This window comes from Lepisosteus oculatus, unplaced genomic scaffold (genome assembly GCF_040954835.1).
Source record: "Lepisosteus oculatus isolate fLepOcu1 unplaced genomic scaffold, fLepOcu1.hap2 HAP2_SCAFFOLD_188, whole genome shotgun sequence".
Lineage (NCBI taxonomy): Eukaryota > Metazoa > Chordata > Actinopteri > Semionotiformes > Lepisosteidae > Lepisosteus > Lepisosteus oculatus.
In genome coordinates this window covers 141,897-161,166 of record NW_027167729.1, presented here as the reverse complement: position 1 = coordinate 161,166, position 19,270 = coordinate 141,897, and the positions used below count along the sequence as shown (strand labels likewise).

At 44.7% G+C, this 19,270-nt stretch overlaps 4 non-coding genes across 4 annotated transcripts; all 4 read right to left on the bottom strand.

Moving 5' to 3' along the window:
• Positions 1-7,326: 7,326 nt before the first annotated feature.
• On the bottom strand, positions 7,327-7,400 carry trnal-aag (transfer RNA leucine (anticodon AAG)). The gene has a single exon. It is a non-coding gene; the product is annotated as a tRNA-Leu (tRNA).
• Positions 7,401-7,957: 557 nt separating this feature from the next.
• trnag-acc (transfer RNA glycine (anticodon ACC)) lies at positions 7,958-8,028 on the bottom strand. The gene has a single exon. It is a non-coding gene; the product is annotated as a tRNA-Gly (tRNA).
• A 2,727-nt stretch (positions 8,029-10,755) lies between these two features.
• trnar-ccu (transfer RNA arginine (anticodon CCU)) lies at positions 10,756-10,828 on the bottom strand. Its single transcript has one exon. It is a non-coding gene; the product is annotated as a tRNA-Arg (tRNA).
• A 7,398-nt stretch (positions 10,829-18,226) lies between these two features.
• Positions 18,227-18,299, bottom strand: trnar-acg (transfer RNA arginine (anticodon ACG)). The gene has a single exon. It is a non-coding gene; the product is annotated as a tRNA-Arg (tRNA).
• Positions 18,300-19,270: the final 971 nt, after the last annotated feature.

Genomic DNA, 19,270 nt, shown 5'->3' with positions numbered 1-19,270 from the left:
GGAGACAGATCGAACCTGGGCTAAAAGAGAGGGGGCTTAGCCGTCTTCCATTTGCTAGTTTAAAGTTGTACAACCCATTTGTATCTGCTAGGCGGCGCAGTCGCCGTGCACAAAGAACGCTTTGAAAAGCGTCAAAGGCAAGTCATTCTGAGTTGGTCGTTTGTGTTTTCCGTTCAGACGCGAAATGCTGAAATGATCTCTCGGCTCCTCGGTTGTCATTTCTGCTCCGTAAAGGAATCACAGCACCCGTCGGCTTCCAGCACGGTGGGTCGGGACACGATGCCGGGGGTCGGAGAGAGCGATGTCTTCCTCGTTAGTATAGGACCTGTCACCTGTCCCCACCTGTCACGCGGGAGACCGGGGTACATCAGGACGCGCATTGAAGTGAAAGCAGGATGCGCTGCGACATGCACTGTGCAGATCCCGCCACACTAAGAGGTGAGTGGGTCTGTTCGATCACAGCGCTAGGCGAATCCCCAATCCCCTTTTGTGCGTGGCGACAAAAGAAGTCTGTTTCCGCCCGGCTTTGAACCGGGGACCTTTCGCGTGTGAGGCGAACGTGATAACCACTACATTACGGAAACGGTGGTAAGATGTGCCCAGCGGCCCAGCGCTGAGCTTCGCCATTGCGATTCAGCTGCTTCCAGTGCCTTTATTGGAGTGTGCTGATGGACCGTGCTCTCTCTCCAGAGACCAGCACGCCTGTCATGGACGGAGCAGGAAAGGCGCCGCCACATTCTACAGCCCTCTCCACGCAATCGACGAAATCGGGCTACTGAAGTGGAGAAAATCGCCTCTCCAGAAAGTGCAAATATCATCTTGGAGAGTATAAATCCTATTGCCGAAGGTCAGCCCTGTCTACCAGAGTGACCCTCCCACCTCCTGCAGCGATGGTCAGCTCGTCTCACACGCGAGAAGTTTTGGCTGGAAACAAGCGCCCCCTCTTCTCGCACAGTTTGCACGTTCGAGAAGGATCTTCTTCACATTCGCCCATGCAGTTCCCAGTCTTGTGGACGAGGACAAAAAGAGCACACAAGGGCTCATCCAGGAGTTGAACCCAGGACCTCCCACACCCTAAGCGAGAATCATACCCCTAAACCAATGAGCCACGGCAGCACTTTCCATTTTATTCTGTCAGCGAGCTTGAGGACGGGGGAGAGGCGTCATTCGCTCGTCCAGTCAGACCTTCATCAATAAGTCAAGAAAGCCGCAATTACACGACTGCCTTGCAGACGAAGGGCAGTGAACTGCACCCGGTAAGAGGGGAACAAGCGGCACTAGGCGACACCGAGGCATGAGCCCCAGCGAGGGGGGTTAGCTTGCATGGTACAGCGCTCGCTTTGCATGCGAGAGATAACGGGATCATTTACCACGTCCTCCAGGTGTGTGCTTAGAGCTTGATGTGCCGAAAGGTGTCCTTTAGCCTGTGGTCACGCCTTGCATGGAGAGCGTCATGCAGCTGTCAATCATTTTGCAGCCACGCCCCCTCTTCATCTTCTCTCTGCCTTGAGCGTCTCCGCCACTCTCTCTTGACATTTCATGTCAGCATGTCAGAAGTCCGAGTGACGTTTTTAATGGCTGAGTGAGGGCACGATGCTGAAGCAGAGAGGCCACTTCAGCCAGAGAGACTTGTGCTAGGTGAGATCTGAAAAACGGACTCGCAACAGAAACAGACCAAAAAAGTATCGGTGAGATCAAAAGGCAAATGCAACATCCAGCAGAGGGCGTCTAAAGATTAGGGAACGGGCGACTGAAATCCATATGAGGCAAACTTTCCAGCTGTGTACTGCAGCTGGCCTCGTTGGCGTAGTTGGTAGCGCGTCAGTCTCATCGTCTGAAGGTCCTGAGTTTGATCCTCACACGGGGCAGGGCTGCTTCCTCTCTTGCTCTTTTCAAACACTTGCGGCAACTGTTCGCTCATAACCACGTCTGGAATGCGTGACCTTTACACGGGGGAGAAGCAACGCCGCATCCCTTTTCTAAAGAACATTCACATTCAGAAATAAGTCAAGAAATTTGCCATTACTTTAGCTCGCGCTGCTGTCAGCCTGCCCATGTTGCCAAAGAAAGATTCACTCGGCGTCAACATGACAGAACAGCGATCACTTGAAAACACTGTTCCACACTCCGTAAGCAAGAACTTCAGTGTTTGCAGTCACCCGATATGCCGATAGTCAAAGGAGCACAAAACATGAAGCGTCAAAAGACAAGATGAGTTGATGGAAAGAGCCTTGAATTGATGAGCACAAAAGTTCAGCTCGTACAATAGGCAACGAAGGTCCCGGCGTCATCATCGCACTTGAAAGGACTGCCTTGCAGACTAAGGGCAGTGGGAGGTTGCTGTTTTCAGATGGAGGCATTGGGATGGTGGGCCGAGATCTATTCTTCTTAAGGAATTCTTCATCGTGAAAGATCGGTCCACAGGTCATCCAAAGAACTTACAAATTTTTTGGACTCAGGGAATCACGTGCTTCCGGAAGGGAGTGAAGTGATCAAACACATGACATGCCCCCTTGATCTCACATGCACAATTCTGCTGCAACATGCACAGCTACCATCCACACCAGGCAGTGGGGCTTCAGCAGAATTTGCTACGCCACCTGCAATTACATATCCAGCTGCACACATATACATGGCCCCTCTGTCCTTTTCAGGATCTCAAAAAAAAGCATAGCGTGGTTTTCCTGTAACCTGATTGACCGCATCTCCCTCAGAATGTGCCCCGTTGCATTCATTGCTGAAGCAGGACGGAGGCTAACGGACATGCCAGAACAGTTAGGCTCAGCGATCTCTCCAAAATATTGTGGTTGTAGTGGAAGAAATATGGTTTAAATTGTACCTTGGTATTTCAAACTCTCTCTAGAATGTTATCCTTTTCTATTTTATTTTGACAGGAACTGGCTAATGACACTAGATGAAAAGAGAAGAAAGAAATCACAACGTTTCGGCCGTGGAGCCTTCTTCAGGTGTGAGGGCTCCACGGCTGAAATGTTGTGTTTTCTTTCTTCTCTTTTAAGCATGGAATAGACCTATTACTTGTTCCTTTGCAGCCTACGCATGCTGACACAGCTCCCCACCTGAACTGCTAATGATGCCTGGTAGTTTGTGGTACTTGGGTATTGTCTTATGTTTGCTCAAACTGCATATGTGTGATTGCATATTTTTGGGTATTTTCACATGTCAATATTTAATTCACTGACATTCCTGTATGCTTGGAAGAAAGGTAGATTGGATTTGGCACAGGACGCCTGCCCATATTAGTTGATCATTGTTGGGCTGGAAAAACAATGATAAAAAGTGTATGAAAAAAGCTCTCTCCAATATTTCCCTTCTCTTCGCCATGGTTACACTGCCTGTTCTTTCTGTCTTTTGTCCTTCTACAAAGATTCCAGGGCTCTTTTTCCACCATAATATCAGAAGCCAAAAAATAACCATCTAATGTGTAAACAGCATTTGTAATGTTGGTAGCTGGAAGAGGTTAAGTATGTTTGCAAGACCTAGTTGATTACACCACAGACTTACTTTGTTGTTGTCAGTTTTTTTTTCTCTTTTAAAGGCTGTAGGTGGGGTGTGATGGACTGTACCACTATCATAGAAGATTTTTTCAGGACACATCCCAGTTCCATAGTAGAATTTATCAATAGTAGAATTCCATAGGACATTATTTACCAACATATTACCCAGTGTGAGACTCTGCCAGTAAACCTCAGAGCATTGAGTTCTCCACTGATAAAGATGGCTGTCTGAAGTCATGAAATCCACTGCTGGAATGCTTGAGAGACTGTAATTGAATCTTGGCTGGAATTAGGCTTTCTATTAGTGTTGATTTTTGGGAATTATGTGGTAAAAAGGGAAAACTCCTTTACTTTAGTCACTTTGAATGTTCAAATGTACAGAACCTGCAAAACTAAGCAATGAAAAAAATCCATCAGCACTCTCATGATAGCATAACTCATAGTCTCTGCTGTTGTGTAACAATACACACTTTCAATTTTCTTATCGCCTGTCTCCAGAGAGAATGTTGTTAGTGCTGATGACCTTGAATTAGACCTTGTTGACTCTGTAAAACAATCTTCCTCTGCTTAGATTTTCACTCAGATTGATTTTGTTCTCAGATTATTCCTGGCAGGACTGAGTTTCTAAGACATGAAAAGTGAAAGAAAAAGTACAGAAGATCAGCCCTTGAATATACAACATTGTGCAGTGAGATTGTTAAATGTATTAGCTGCTATCCCGTGCTAGAGCCTGTCGTGGTAAGCAGTGGATGACAGGATCTAGCATAGATACTAATGAAACACTGTTAATGAAAGATAAAACACTTGAGTCTTATTTTAGTTTTCCATTTCCCTTTCATTTGTGATGTACTGTACAACAGGCCACAGAACATGCACAAAAACAGATATGCACACATTCACACCAGGCAATGACAGTCTGCCCAGTCAGAATCTGAGCTGAGGTATCAGAATTCTGAATTCCCTGAATTCTGTCATGGATCATCCACAATAAGGGCAATGTTTGAACACGAGGATCCCCAGGAGAGAGCCTAGTAACATAAATCTTGGAGCAAAAGCAGATGATTATCTTCATAGTTTGTGTGGTTGAGCCAAAGTTGAGCATGAGGATATGTGAGTCACCATTCTTAGAAATGGATCCAACTTCAGACAGGCGTCAAAAGTAAGAGTATACAGTGCTGGGGCAATGACACTTCAATGATCAGAAGGATAACAAGAGTTTTAATGCATTGAAATTGATTTTCTGGTGATGCACACTGTCATGGAACTATTAATTTTTAAGGATCACTTACTGACGTCAGACAGCTGCCAATTCTCCAGACTGGAAGGATGAACAGTTTATCCCCCTAGGTACCATATTTCCATATTTCGAAGCATTGGAATAATACATGTCATACAGCAACATAAAAACAGGAAGACAAGTATCACAGCCCCTATAATCGGTGTTAGTAACTTAAAAGAAAAACATTCCCCCTGGCCCAAACAGTGATTCTAACCAGGAGAGAAAAGCAGGTGTATCTTTTATGCCTCTCTGTTTATTCACATTGTCTTTTAGTTCTTTCAAATGCTGAATAGCGAGCGTAAGATTTCCGTAATCATCGTCATTAGCTGGAATATATGTACAACAGGAGTCTCCTACTAAAGCATAGACTCCTCCAGATGCTGCATTTTGAAGGTCCAGCACGAACCTGTTCTGAAGTGCCATTAATCTAACTCCCCTTAATTCTTGTTTGATAGCGTCTAAGCCTTCTAACGTGATATTAATAAAAGAGTACATTTCATAAAAAGTCGCATGGGTGAGGCTGTAGAATGAGGCATTAAAGCACATATATAACAAGATGCATTAAATTTCTTTAACTTTACAGTATGATTTATAAATTTATACCACAAATTACTCATATCCCCCTCATTATCAGTTTCATTCAGCCAGTTTGTATACAAAGAGGCTTCATGTTTAGATTCTTCCTCTTTTGGGGTGGTGACAGGCTTCTACATAAAAAGGAAAAGGGCTGTGCACATCAGTCCCAAGCAGGTTATCCCCATCTGTCCTTGTGGAGACATCACTCCTGCGCTTTGCTCAGTTCGTTTGTGACCTTTTTACAGTGGGAAGCATGAATCCAGGGCACCATTTCTGTGACCTTCACAGCAGTGGGAGTGGTCAGCAGCACCTGGTACAGCCCCCTCCACCTGAGTGAACACCATTTCTTTTTCCTGAAGTCTTTCACCAGAATCCAGTCTCCTTATTCACTCATTAGTTCTTACAGCACAGGTAAATCCCTGTGGGCTGGAGCCCAGCATAATCTTAGGCTTTTTTGGTCAACTTTGGTCAACAGATTGGTCAACAACTGGGTAATAACTCTTAGAAAAATCTACACATTGTTCCCCTGCCTCAGCTGTGGCGTTTTGCAGAACAATTCTAGCTGAAGTTGTAAAATTTCTCTTTGTTCCGTTCCTGCAAAACATCTTATTATGAACAAACAAACCACAAAAATCATTTGCATCTAGGGGAATCACTCCCAAGGGTAACCCCCCTTAAAACTATATTGTTCTACCCATCAGGTTCTGCCACTAGATAAGAGAACCTTTCCCATGAAATCATTTTTTGACCTTCATGATCCCTTCAGGGCGTACAATTAGCACAGAAGCAGCAGCTTTAGTCCACATGTTTTTCAAACAGGATATTAACGATATGATCATAACGAATAATACCAGACCCACAAATATGTATTGAACCAGAGACCCTCTCCATGTTCCTAACACAGACTGTAGCCATGCACCAATGCCCCAATCATCTGGATTGCAGGATTTACGAAGAAAATTATTTTCGCAGTAATTAATTTATTATATTTACTATATTTATTATACACGTGTAAATTAATTACTGCGAAAATAATTTACTTCGTACACTGTGCAGAGAGCCGTATACTCCTAGTTGCGGCACACACGATACGTACAGTAAAAAGCCTCAGGCACTGTGTTAGATGTGTTTTCGACGTTATATATGCGTTTATTAATGTCGTCAATTTTACGGTTGCAATTTGACGTTGATTATACGTCGAGGCGACGTATATATACGTATAGCCGTATTTTCGCCGTGAATATACGTATATTTGACGAATCAATGTCCTCTTGGTAAACTCTTGAGCAAACTCTGAACCAGCTCTAAGGAAACTAATCCGATTAGACGTTACTTTGACTCATCTTTTTACGCTCAGTGCTGGATTGCTCAAACTCCAGCTAGGGTTAGGGTTAGCATTCCCACGCTACTTAGACACTTTGTTTACGCTCAGTGCTGGATTTTGGGAACTTCAGGACGAGTGGGAATTTTCTCCTATCTGTCCATTCTGTTTTGTTTTAGAGACTCTTGGCTGCCTATGTTGTACAGTGCAGCGTGAAGGAAACATTTTCCAAAACTGTGTCAGCTTAAAAGTTGTAAGAAAACCCCTCCAGCTGCTTTAACTCTCTTCATTTTTGTAATTTAATGTGACACTCGATGTATAACTGGAGCCTCACATATGCAAATGGTGAGGCTCCAGTTCGACACCACTTTACAGTATATGACAAAAGCATGGCAGACTGTGCCATGACCGGCAGATAACTTCCGCTTATTTTTACCATATTAAACATTGGAAATCCAACCACTTACATTTGTGACACTTGATTTTGGCTCCACCTAAGACACTCTTAAATCTTCAAACACTTTTCTCTTCTCCTGCAACACTCGTCTGTCGGCACTATGTGGCAGCGTTGCATGACAACCCCTCTCACCACGGAAAGGAACCTAACAGCTTTGGTAAGAGAGGAGAAAAGAACCTGGCCCGTACGGGGATCGAACCCGTGACCTTGGCATTCTTAGCACCACGCTCTAACCAACTGAGCTAACTGGCCTCACGACAGTGGTCCTCTCTGTGCTGCAAAAAATCGAACTCAGGGAATTTCTTTTGCCCTCCTTTGAATAGAAAGCCGTGTAATTCAGTGTACGGGCTTTCTCGTGCAGTTTCATGGTTCTTGTAACCCAAATCCTACACTGGCCTGAAGTGTCCCCCCATTTCACAGCATTTTTCAGCTGATTTAAAAAGTACCTAAAGGAGAAGCATTTTTGAAGACCATCAATTACCAAGAGCTTTTGTCAAAGGTTTTGGTGGTCATTTTTAATGACCACAGAGCACTATGACCTCGGTTTTACATCTCATCCGAAAGACAACGCCCTTTTACAACACAGCGTCGCCGTCACTATGCTGGGGCATTGGGACCCGCACAGACCTCAGGGTGAGCGCCCCCCCGCCGGCACCATTAACACCGCTTCCAGCTGGAAGCTTTGTTTTTCCCTGTAGCTTACCCTCATCCGGGTACTGACCTGGCTCACACCTGCTTAGTTTCAGTGGGTTTTCAGTTGCGAGTTGCAAGGGGATGCAAGTGATGGAGCCACTCGCTGCAAAAGCCACTGCATTGGCCGGGAATCAAACCCAAGCCTCCCGCGTGGTAGGCAAGAATTCTACCACTGAACCACCAACGCTCAGTGTCTGGGCCTTCAAAAAAGACGCTTTTTTGGTGCTCTGTGCAAAAAGCGTCGACATGCTTCCAGCTGCAAAATGCCATTCGCGGACACTGAAGAATTTATTTCCAAGGCAGCGGGTACAAGCGATTGGGCGTTTTAAAACCACCAGGAACAGCAAAGAGGCGCGCTTCTTTGATTGCGCCGGAACACACCAACTGGAGGCGGACAACGTAGTCGGCAGGATTCGAACCTGCGCAGGGAGACCCCAATGGATTTCTAGTCCATCGCCTTAAACACTCGGCCACGACTACAGCAAGCCCCACCACCGCTGCGTTCTTGCTACAATCTTACCTGGATCGCAAGGCGCCGGCGGAAGCCTATTTCAAAGTCGTTCTCCGTTTCAAAAAAACATTTCCAAAATACAAGCCTTGCAGACAGACATGCCTCAGAGGACTTAAGGGTGGCTTCATGTCGGAATGATAAAGTCTCCCCGTCCGGACATGAAAATGCCACTTTGTTACACACAAAAAAAGAATCAACAACAGAGAAATGTCCACAAGCATTTGAAAAGCCGCACCACGCCGCACTTGAAATAGCTCTTACATTAGTGGTAGACGCAGGAATCGCCTTTTTATTTACGCTCTTACCCACGCGATGGAAAGCAAAACAAAGCAAAGCAGAGCAAAACAAAACGAACAAACGAAAACCCTCACGTCCCGCACTTGCATATAACGCTGTTACGTGCCCAAGTGGTATTGTACGTCATCCTAGCACTGCACGCCGGGGCGTATGGTATATGGGAACGAGCACACGCCACGAATCGTCTCGAATCACTCCCTACAGCTGTAAGGTGCCTTGAAGCGTGCACCCCCAACATTCTTCTTTGCGCATCTGTGAAAGGTAAACTCTTGAGCAAACTCTGAACCAGCTCTAAGGAAACTAATCCGATTAGATGTTACTTTGACTCATCATTTAAGGGACCCTTGTTAATTGGAGAAATCAATGATTTCGAATGAATTCTGTATGCGTTAAAAGACAGCTATACACAGAAAACATGCAGGACACTGCTCATGATGTTTCCCGAGCCGAAACAGTGCGTTTTTCCAAGCCATCTGACCAAGCCTGCCCACTGAAAACTGCAGGAGATCGTGTAAAGACGTTCAAGTTTGTAACTACTGCACGCACAGGAAGCAGAATAAATTCCTCTATTCAAACTGTCAAAGGTTTGCTTTGCGAACGCTGCAGGACATCGCACAATCTCTTTTGAACAGGGACAAACGATTTCTTATGGGGCGCAGTAAGTACAGACGTTTAAAAAGCTCCACTCATGCCAATGATGCAGCATGAAGAAGCGCAACCTAAAGTTTGCATTCCTAGCACTGTTGCAACCTAGCACTGTTGTATTCCCCGCATCAGTAGCTAAGAGAATATAATTTACGACTCTTGTTAATGCAGTTTCAGAAACCAGACTGAAATTTCTCAAGTATATTATTTGAATCCATTTGATGTTGGGCAACAACTATTCTTTCAAGACTTTTAGATTGAAATGGGACCTTTGAGACAGGCCTGTAGTTGTTAAGAACTTGTGGATCCAAATTTGACTTCTTAAGGAGCGGTCTAAGAACCACTACCTTAAATTGATCATGTACGACGCCTGACGCAAGCGATGCATTCATCATACTAATTATAGGTCCTGCCAGTCCTTCGAGGGAATCTTTGACTAGCTGACTGGGGATGGGATCTAGGAAACAGGTGGTTTACTTTGTCTTACGTCTGTGTTCATGAGTCCACCATAAGAAGAAATCTGAACAGGAGTGGTGATCATGCGAGGTCACCACGGAGGAAACCACTGCTCTCCCCCCAAAAAAAACCACCACAGCCCCTCTCAAGTTTGCTAAAGACCACATGGATGTTCCACAGCAACTCCTGGAACAATGTTCTGTGGACAGACGTGACAAAAGTTGAACTTGTTGGTAAATGTGCACAGCGTTATGTTTGGAGATAACAAAACACCGCATACCAACTCCAAAACCTCATCCCACCTGGGAAGCATGGCGGAGGCATCGAGGGACCGATGAATTCCAAGATGTATCAGGAAATTCTACAGCAGAATGTCAGGGTGTCTGCCTGTGATCTAAAACTCAAAAGACGCTGGGTCTTACAACATGACAAAAACAAAGGAGTACATCAACAACAGAGTGGCTGAAACAGAAGAAATTCCGTATGTTGGGATGGCCAAGTAAGAGTCCTGACCCCAATCCCATTGAAGTGCTGTGGCGTGATCTGAAGCAGGCCATTCAGCGCAAGACATCCCAAAAATATACATAGGCCAAAATACCTCCTAACCGCTGCTCAGGTCTGACAAGCCGCTACAGAAAGTGGGGGTTGAGGTTTTTGTCATAAAGGAGGTTCCACTAGCTCCTTAATATAAGGGTTCACGTACTTTTTCCATCAATGACCTTGATTGTTTAAACCATTTGGTCAATAAAGAAACAGCAATGTCAAATGTTGGGCGTGTGTTGTTTGTTAAATCAGACTCTCTTTATTAATTATTATGACTTAGATAAAGATAAGATCACATGTTAGGAGCCATTCATGCAGAAATCCACATCATTCCAAAGGGCTGTTTACAAAAGTTTTTCTCCCAACTGTATGTGAGAGAAAAGCAGAGACGCTCACTGAGTAAGGTGGGGTTGCAGCTTTGCAAATCACAAGGACATTTGTACGCTCAAAATGGGACAGGAGCACCCCAGATGGGACTCAAACCCACAATCCCTGGCTTAGGAGGCCAGTGCCTTATCCATTAGGCCACTGGGGCACACTGGGTTGGGTCGATCACGCTGATGAAGAGCCAGTTTTTTTTTTCCTTTGCTTTTTCAAAGGGATCCACAAAATTAGGAAAGTTAGGCAGCAGAAGGTTTACTGTGACCTGAGAAGGACCGGCATCCAATCACGGTGGTACACACACACGCTCTCACTCATCTGAGCTACACGGCTACCAAGATGATCTCAGGTGCGCCGAGCTGGTACGGAACATATTGAACTGATCGACGGCGAATTGTCTCTCAGACAGGCTTTTCACCTCTGAGCTCCCTGACTGACAGTGATCAGTTAGGCAGTAAAACAGTCAGCTGCTTCTAAGCCTTAAACAGCTGCATCTCGGCGCTTCCACGGAGAGATGATTTGAAAGCCGAACATCGCCAATTGGGAACACCTTACTATCACTAGTTTAAGAGACTCTTAAGGTCTTGCAGAGGTGCCTGTCTAATAGCATGCGCTTTGCAAGCTATAGGTGTTTAGGCTGAGGCAGAATGTCTGTTAACAAAATGTTTTTCTAAAGGGGCCTCGCACTCTTTTCCAAGCAATGGTCACCATCCCCACAATGTAGTCATGTCCTAGGACGTCACCTTTTAGTCTCCATTTGTCTGCCACCAACATTTTAGGTTACGGGGTCACAACCGCACCCCGGAGAGCATAGGAACCGTTGGCGTTCTGGCTGCGCAGATTGGGCTGAAGGTGGGGCGCTTGAATCTCGCTGTTGGAGGCCGTCTGAAACTGACCCAAGCCTTTCCCTTGAATTAAATGTAAATAAGAAATGAACCCCAGATGCACATGGAATCAATCACGTGTTTCCTTTGAGCCGTTTCAAAGACTGCTCCAGAGTTTACCTTGCACAGATGCGCAAAGATTAATGATGGGGGTGCACGCTTCCAGGCGCCTTACAACTGTAGGGACTGATAAGAGACAATTCGTAGCGTGTACTCATTTCTCTCTATTCCCCGTGTTGCAGTGGTAGGATGACATAAATTCCTGCTTCGACACGTAACGGCATTATAATCAAGTGCAGGAGCTGAGGGCTTTAGTTTTGTTTCGTTTTCCATGGCGTTCGTAAGCGCGCAAATCAAAGGCAATTCCCGCGTCTAACACGAATGTAAATGCTTTTGAAAGTGCAGTGTGGTGCAGCTTGTAAAAACCTTTTGTGGTTTGTTGATGTTTTTTCTGTCTGCCAAAGTTGCATTTTGACATCCGGACTGGGGGACTTTATCATTTGAACGTGAAGCCAGCCTTAAACCCTCTGAGGCGTGTCTGTCTGCCGGCACGAATCTTGTGAAAGGTATTTTTTTTAACGGAGAGCGACTTTAAAAAGGTTTCCGCAGCCACCTCGCACTCCGTGTTAGATTATAGGAGGAATGCGGCGGCAGCAAACTCGCTTTTGTCGTGGCCGAGTGGTTAAGTGCGTTGGGGACTCCCCGCGCAAGTTCGGAACTTGCCGACTCCGGCGTCTGCCGCACGTCGCCTTGTGCCTGCGCGGCAAAGGCAAAGTGCCGTTTCTCCTTTCCCGGCACTATAAAAACGCTAAATCGCTTGGACCCGCTGCCATTGAAAGCAATTCTTCAGGTAACCACACATTTTGCGTTCGCACCTCTGGTGCTCTACTTATGCCTTTGAAAACCTAATGAATAAAGCTGAAAGAACCGACACGATATGTAGGTGCTCGTAAACCACGCAGTAAAGAACTGTTAACAGCAAGGGTTTCAGTGGGTTAACTGAGGAGAAGGCGTCATCGCTAATTGTTGACTTTTTATTTGGTGTTAGAAACACTCTTACTGTGCATGACGTGCAACAAATGTAGCCACAGAAATTGCATCACGCTTTCATGTATGCTATTGCAGACACCAACGTTGCCTAGATAGAAAACCGAAATAGCCGTGGGTTTGCTTGCTGGTCTGAAGGATCTCTCTTCGAATCTCTATCATTTGTCAATGTAAGTAAAATGCGCTGAAATCTCAAACGTTCAGATTCAAACCCGCAGCTGGTTTTCGACTTTATTTCTTGACTAATTACAACTGAGTGGCGCATGAGCAGTTAGGTAAACTTGTCTACCGGGGTAAAGTTAGCTCGAAGTTCGAAAACGATTTTGGCACGCCTGTAGCGCTTTCACGAAACCTCTTAGAGTTGCGAGAATGCTTGTTTTGTGTATAAAATACATTGTGGATGCTTTCTCAGCCTTTACTTTTTCGATTTTATGACATTTTTTTGACCATGCACGAATATTCTTTTGTCCATATCTTCGCAATGGAAGCACAGAACGCCGTCAAACCAAATGCATTTTAAAGACCACGACTTGTGGATATTTCCACAGCCTTTACATCAAACTATCAGTGAGCTAATTATCTTTTTTTAAACCTCCGGTTTTTCATCGATGCGTAATTACGCACGAACTGGAACCCGGGGGACCGCTGTGTGCACACGTTCACAACGCGAGAAATACTGTTCAATACGGCTTCATGCGAAAAACCCGTATATGACCATAGGAAGCAGAACAGCGCGGTCTCCCATTACCCAGACTGTAAGCACGGGAATAAAGCTTTGTTTGATTTCTGAAACCCTTCCTTTACGCCCTGTTTTCATTCAGGTAAGGGTCAACTATATTCACAATACTACTGACAGCAGGAAGATTAAAATATTCTTTTCTCAGCAGCTTATTAAAAACAGCTCCCATGATGTTCAAACCGATTTTTTACACAGAACACTGACACAGCTTTGCATTCTGAATCTCTTTTTGTCATGCTTTTATTTAATATGGCACAATGCACTGGGATAGGGGTATTCTGTTCACAAACCAATAGCATTTAAACCACAGCACCCACAATGCAGCAAGTGTTTTGCACACTAAGCAGGTCCTCTGACTTTTCCCAGCTTTGTTTTGGGTTGTGGAACCTTTCTTTATATTTTTTAGGATTTTCTGAAGATAACACTACAGGTAATACACTGGGATAGGTGGGTCATCTTCATGGCTCAATAGCATTTCAAATACAGCACCCACACTGTTGAAACCAAGTGTTTTACACACCAGACAGGCCCCCTAACTTTATATAACCTTGCTGTGGCTGTGGCCCCTTTCTTTAATTTTTTATGATTTTTTGAAGATAACACTACGGGTAATACACTGGGACAGGTGGGTCGTCTTCATGGCTCAATAGCATTTCAAATACAGCACCCACACTGCTGAAACCAAGTGTTTTACACACCAGACAGGCCCCCGGACCTCGTACAACCTTGCTGTGGCTGTGGCCCCTTTCTTTAATTTTTTATGATTTTCTGAAGATAACACTACAGGTAATACACTGGGATAGGTGGGTCGTCTTCATGGCTCAATAGCATTTCAAATACAGCACCCACACTGTTGAAACCAAGTGTTTTACACACCAGACAGGCCCCCTAACTTTATATAACCTTGCTGTGGCTGTGGCCCCTTTCTTTAATTTTTTATGATTTTTTGAAGATAACACTACGGGTAATACACTGGGACGGGTGGGTCGTCTTCATGGCTCAATAGCATTTCAAATACAGCACCCACACTGCTGAAACCAAGTGTTTTACACACCAGACAGGCCCCAGAACCTCGTACAACCTTGCTGTGGCTGTGGCCCCTTTCTTTATTTTTTTATGATTTTCTGAAGATAACACTACAGGTAACACAGTGCGATAGGTGGGTAGTCTTCATGGCTCAATAGCATTTCAAATACAACAACCACACTGCTGAAACCAAGTGTTTTACACACCACACAGGTCCCCTAACCTTATACAACCTTTCTGTGGTTGTGGCCCCTTTATTTATTTTTTTAATAAGAATTTTAGTTTTTCAATATGGCACCATTAGACAGGCGGTACATGGGGATTGGGGGGTGCTATTCATGAGTCAATAGCTCTTCAAGCACAACAGCCACAGTGCTGCAACCAGGTGTTTTACACCAGACATTTCCCCTAACCTTATACAACCTCGCTTTGAGTTGTGGAACATTTCTTTATTTTTTAATGTTTTTTTTGACTGTAATCAAGTGTTGTGCTCACTAGGCAGGCCTCCTGACCTTTCACAGTCATGCTTTGTTGTGTGCAACTTTAATTATCTTTTTAGGATTTTTTGAACATGGCAACTTCCACCAAGACGGGTGGGGGGTGTGGGGGTGCTCTTCAATAGCTTTTTCATCTATACACACAAACGGATGTAACCAAGACACTCAGAACCTGTCACGCAGGGGCTGACTGCTGAGGATAGGGATCCAATGCGGTGCCCTTGGTAGGGTTGGCCCAAGACGCAGGCGTAGTCGGAGTAAACAGGCAGGGGCCCGAGTCCGGGAAGGCGTAGAAGTTGCGTTGGTAGGCAGAGGCGTAAATGAAGAGACAGGCTGGGGTCAGGATCCGAGAAAGCGTAAAACAGGCGAAGGTACAAAATCGAGTGGCTAAAGCAGTTGTCGGAAAAGCGGGGTCGAGGTCCAGGGGAGAAGTCATAGTAAGGCAAAAGCGTAGTTAGTAGGTAAGCTCCGGGACAGAATCTCAATCGTGAGCAATGACCGGGGAACAGATGAGGGTTTAAGTAGAGGACTGATTGACATGTGCACGTTTGGTATGGGGAGAGCTCGAGGGAATGCGGGAGCGCTTGCCTGCGTGAGGGAGATTCATGACAGAACCAACAGAATCAACCTGAACTCATAGAAAAACAAGAATGCCCCCGAGACACCTGAATCCCCCTCCTGGACCACTCTGGTATCAACACCCCCAAACCCATCCATACCAGCTAACAAGATTCAGAATCGGTGCAACCCTCCAACCTGGACCAAGAGCAGGATGGGACAAGAACCTGCACCACACTACGTACACAGGTTTGTATTTTTGGCTGAAGATGAAAATGTCTAACATAGATTGTTTTGGTTCTAGCAAACAATAAAAATAGTTGTTAAAATCCAAACACACATAATGAGATCACTCTCTGTCAGTAACATTCTGGGTCTGGGCTCCTCTGTATTTGGGCTAAAGAGAGTTCAACAACATTTATTAAATGCACTGACATCATAATCTGACAAGATCCATTGTTTAGGGGAGACTTGACCACCCACTGTCCCCCTGGTATCGTGAAGCTCATTGTCCTTTAGCTTTCCAAAACCAGAATCACTTGGGACTCCGGGGGGATCGGTGTATGCAAAATATGAATTCCTTATGCAAGAAATTGTATATGGTCAATATAGCGATCATATCTTATCAGCAGATGGTAATCTCCAAGGAACAAGTAATAGGTTTATTCCACGCTGAAAAATGATCAAATGATTGATGAACCCAAGTGATTTGAAAGAAATGTTAAACAACTCAAAGCGAGGTTGTATAAGGTTAGGGGAGCTGTCTGGTGTGTAAAACACCTGGTTGCAGCACTGTGGCTGTTGTGCTTGAAGAGCTATTGACTCGTGAAGAGCACGATGTACTATCCCCATGTACCGCCTGTCTAATGGTGCCATATTGAAAAACTCATAAAAAAATAAAGAAAGGGGCCACAACCACAGCAAGGTTGTATAAGGTTCTGGGGGCTGTCTGGTGTGTAAAACACCTGGTTTCAGCAGTGTGGCTGTTGTATTTGAAATGCTATTGAGCCATGAAGACGACCCACCCGTCCCAGTGTATTACCTGTAGTGTTATCTTCAGAAAATCATTACAAAATAAAGAAAGGGGCCACAGCCACAGTAAGGTTGTATGAGGTTTGGGGGCCTGTCTGGTGTGTAAAACACTTGGTTTCAGCAGAGTGGGTGCTGTATTTGAAATGCAATTGAGCCATGAAGACGACCCACCCGTCCCAGTGTATTACCTGTAGTGTTATCTTCAGAAAATCATTACAAAATAAAGAAAGGGGCCACAGCCACAGTAAGGTTGTATGAGGTTTGGGGGCCTGTCTGGTGTGTAAAACACTTGGTTTCAGCAGAGTGGGTGCTGTATTTGAAATGCTATTGAGCCATGAAGACGACCCACCTGTCCCAGTGTATTACCTGTAGTGTTATCTTCAGAAAATCATAAAAAAATTAAAGAAAGGGGCCACAGCCACAGCAAGGTTGTATGAGGTTCGGGGGCCTGTCTGGTGTGTAAAACACTTGGTTTCAGCAGTGTGGGTGCTGTATTTGAAATGCTATTGAGCCATGAAGACAACCCACCCATCCCACCTGTAGTGTTATCTTCAGAAAATCATAAAAAAATAAAGGTTCCATAACCCAAAACAAAGCTGGGAATAGTCAGATGACCTGCTTAGTGTGCAAAACACTTACCTGCAGCATTGTGGGTGCTGTGGTTTAAATGCTATTGGTTTGTGAACCAGTGCATTGTGCCACATTAAATAAAAGCAAGAGAAAAAGAGATTCAGAACACAAAGCTGTGTCAGTGTTCTGTGTAAAAAATCGGTTTGAACATCATGGGAGCTGTTTTTAATAAGCTGCTGAGTAAAGAATATTTTAATCTTCCTGCTGTCAGTAGTATTGTGAATATAGTTGACCCTTACCTGAATGAAAACAGGACGTAAAGGAAGGGTTTCAGAAATCAAACAAAGCTTTATTCCCGTGCTTACAGTCTGGGTAATGGGAGACCGCGCTGTTCTGCTTCCTATGGTCATACAGTATACGGGTTTTTCGCATGAAGCCGTATTGAACAGTATTTCTCGCTTTGTGAACGTGTGCACACAGCGGTCCCCCGGGTTCCAGTTCGTGCGTAATTACGCATCGATGAAAAACCGGAGGTCTAAAAAAAGATAATTAGCTCACCGATAGATTGATGTAAAGGCTGTGGAAATATCCACAAGTCGTGGTCTTTAAAATGCTTTTGGTTTGAAGGCGTTCTGTGCTTCCATTGCGGAGATATGGACAAAAGCATATTCGTGCTTGGTCAAACAAATGTCATAAAAACGAAAAAGTAAAGGCTGAGAAAGCATCCACAATGTATTTTATACACAAAGCAAGTGTTTTTGTAACTCTAAGAGATTTCGTGAAAGCGCTACAGGCGTGCCAAAATCGTTTTCGAACTTCAAGCTAACTTTACCCCGGTAACTTGTCTGGTATATTTGAACACAAATGCCGTTCTTCAATTAAAACTAACAGTACATTGTCAGGGACATTCAGTTCTATACAAACAAGAGACAGACGAGAATATTTCTACCGTTCATGTGGACTACGTGTTGACTAACTGATCGGAATATTTGAAAAGTTCGGGCTCATAGCCGATGCAGTGCGTGCTAATTAGAACAACAGCAACGCTGAGCTCTCAGCACCGTACTGAGCCCAGGTGTTTTTCTAATGCTGTCAGGTGCAGTTCATTTACATGAAGGAAATCTCTTACTGGGTACGATTACAATGCAGTAAGTAGCACAGACTGCTTAGGGAGTAGCCCGATGCTTTTAAAAACAACCCGAGCCAGGCAGGAGTCGAACCTGCAATCTCCTGATCCGTAGTCAGACGCGTTATCCATTGCGCCACTGGCCCTGGTGTGATACTGCAGGACTGTAACCCAGTGAGATCAGCACTGCAACTAGTAAAATATTACCCCCGGTCCATTCTTTTCCAAAAGTGAGAAACACCTGTTTTCTACATTTTGTCTGTTTTAAAACCATATCTCTTTAAACCAAACCAAGAGTTTGTCTTTTGCACTGATATTCTGATTCATTTCGATTTCAAAGAAAAAAAAAAACATTATCTTCCAAAGCATCATAAAATTGTCCCTTCTTCCAGACTCTACTTCTCTCTTATAGTAGTACAGCAGACCTTTCCAGGTGAGCAGATCACAGAGTCTGAAATGAGCTTCCTCCATCAAGCAAAGTACCTGAACATGACTCTGTCTTCATAAAAGCGCCCCTGTAATAAAGAAATTAAATCCGAAATCAAGAGGGCAGTTGCCTACTGAAGTTCAAGAAATCATCAATTTTAACCTAGCAACACATTAAAGGCTGCATCTATACAAGTACGATTCTAGAAATGCTCACCAGATTACGTTTTAAGAAGGAACTGCGCCTCAGGTTCTGCCGAGATCTTAACTCGGATGGCAGGATTCAGAGTCCGGAGTGTGGACTGATGGCGCACGGAGGGTCCATATACTGTGGATCCCTCAGTGATCTTCCGCGTATTCAAACCGCCAGCGTGTGACTCCCCTGTCACCTGTCCTCTCTCCTCTGTGCAGCCGAGCCCGATTCACGGTAAAGTGAAAAAAAATAACTAATCATAACTAGGGTCAGGGAGACTGTTTTCACTAGACAAAGGAATAGCAGAACGGGAAACAGTCTTAACAAACCCAGCACTCTTAGGATGTTGCTGTTGCTGCTGCTTATGTTTTAGGGCCAAACAATCTGCAATTATATGACCTCTCTTGTGACAATAAAAACATTCACGCTCCTCTTTAAGACGTGAGGAACTAGTTTTTACTGGGGGAGACTGAGACTGGGAACTTAGAGTAGACAAAG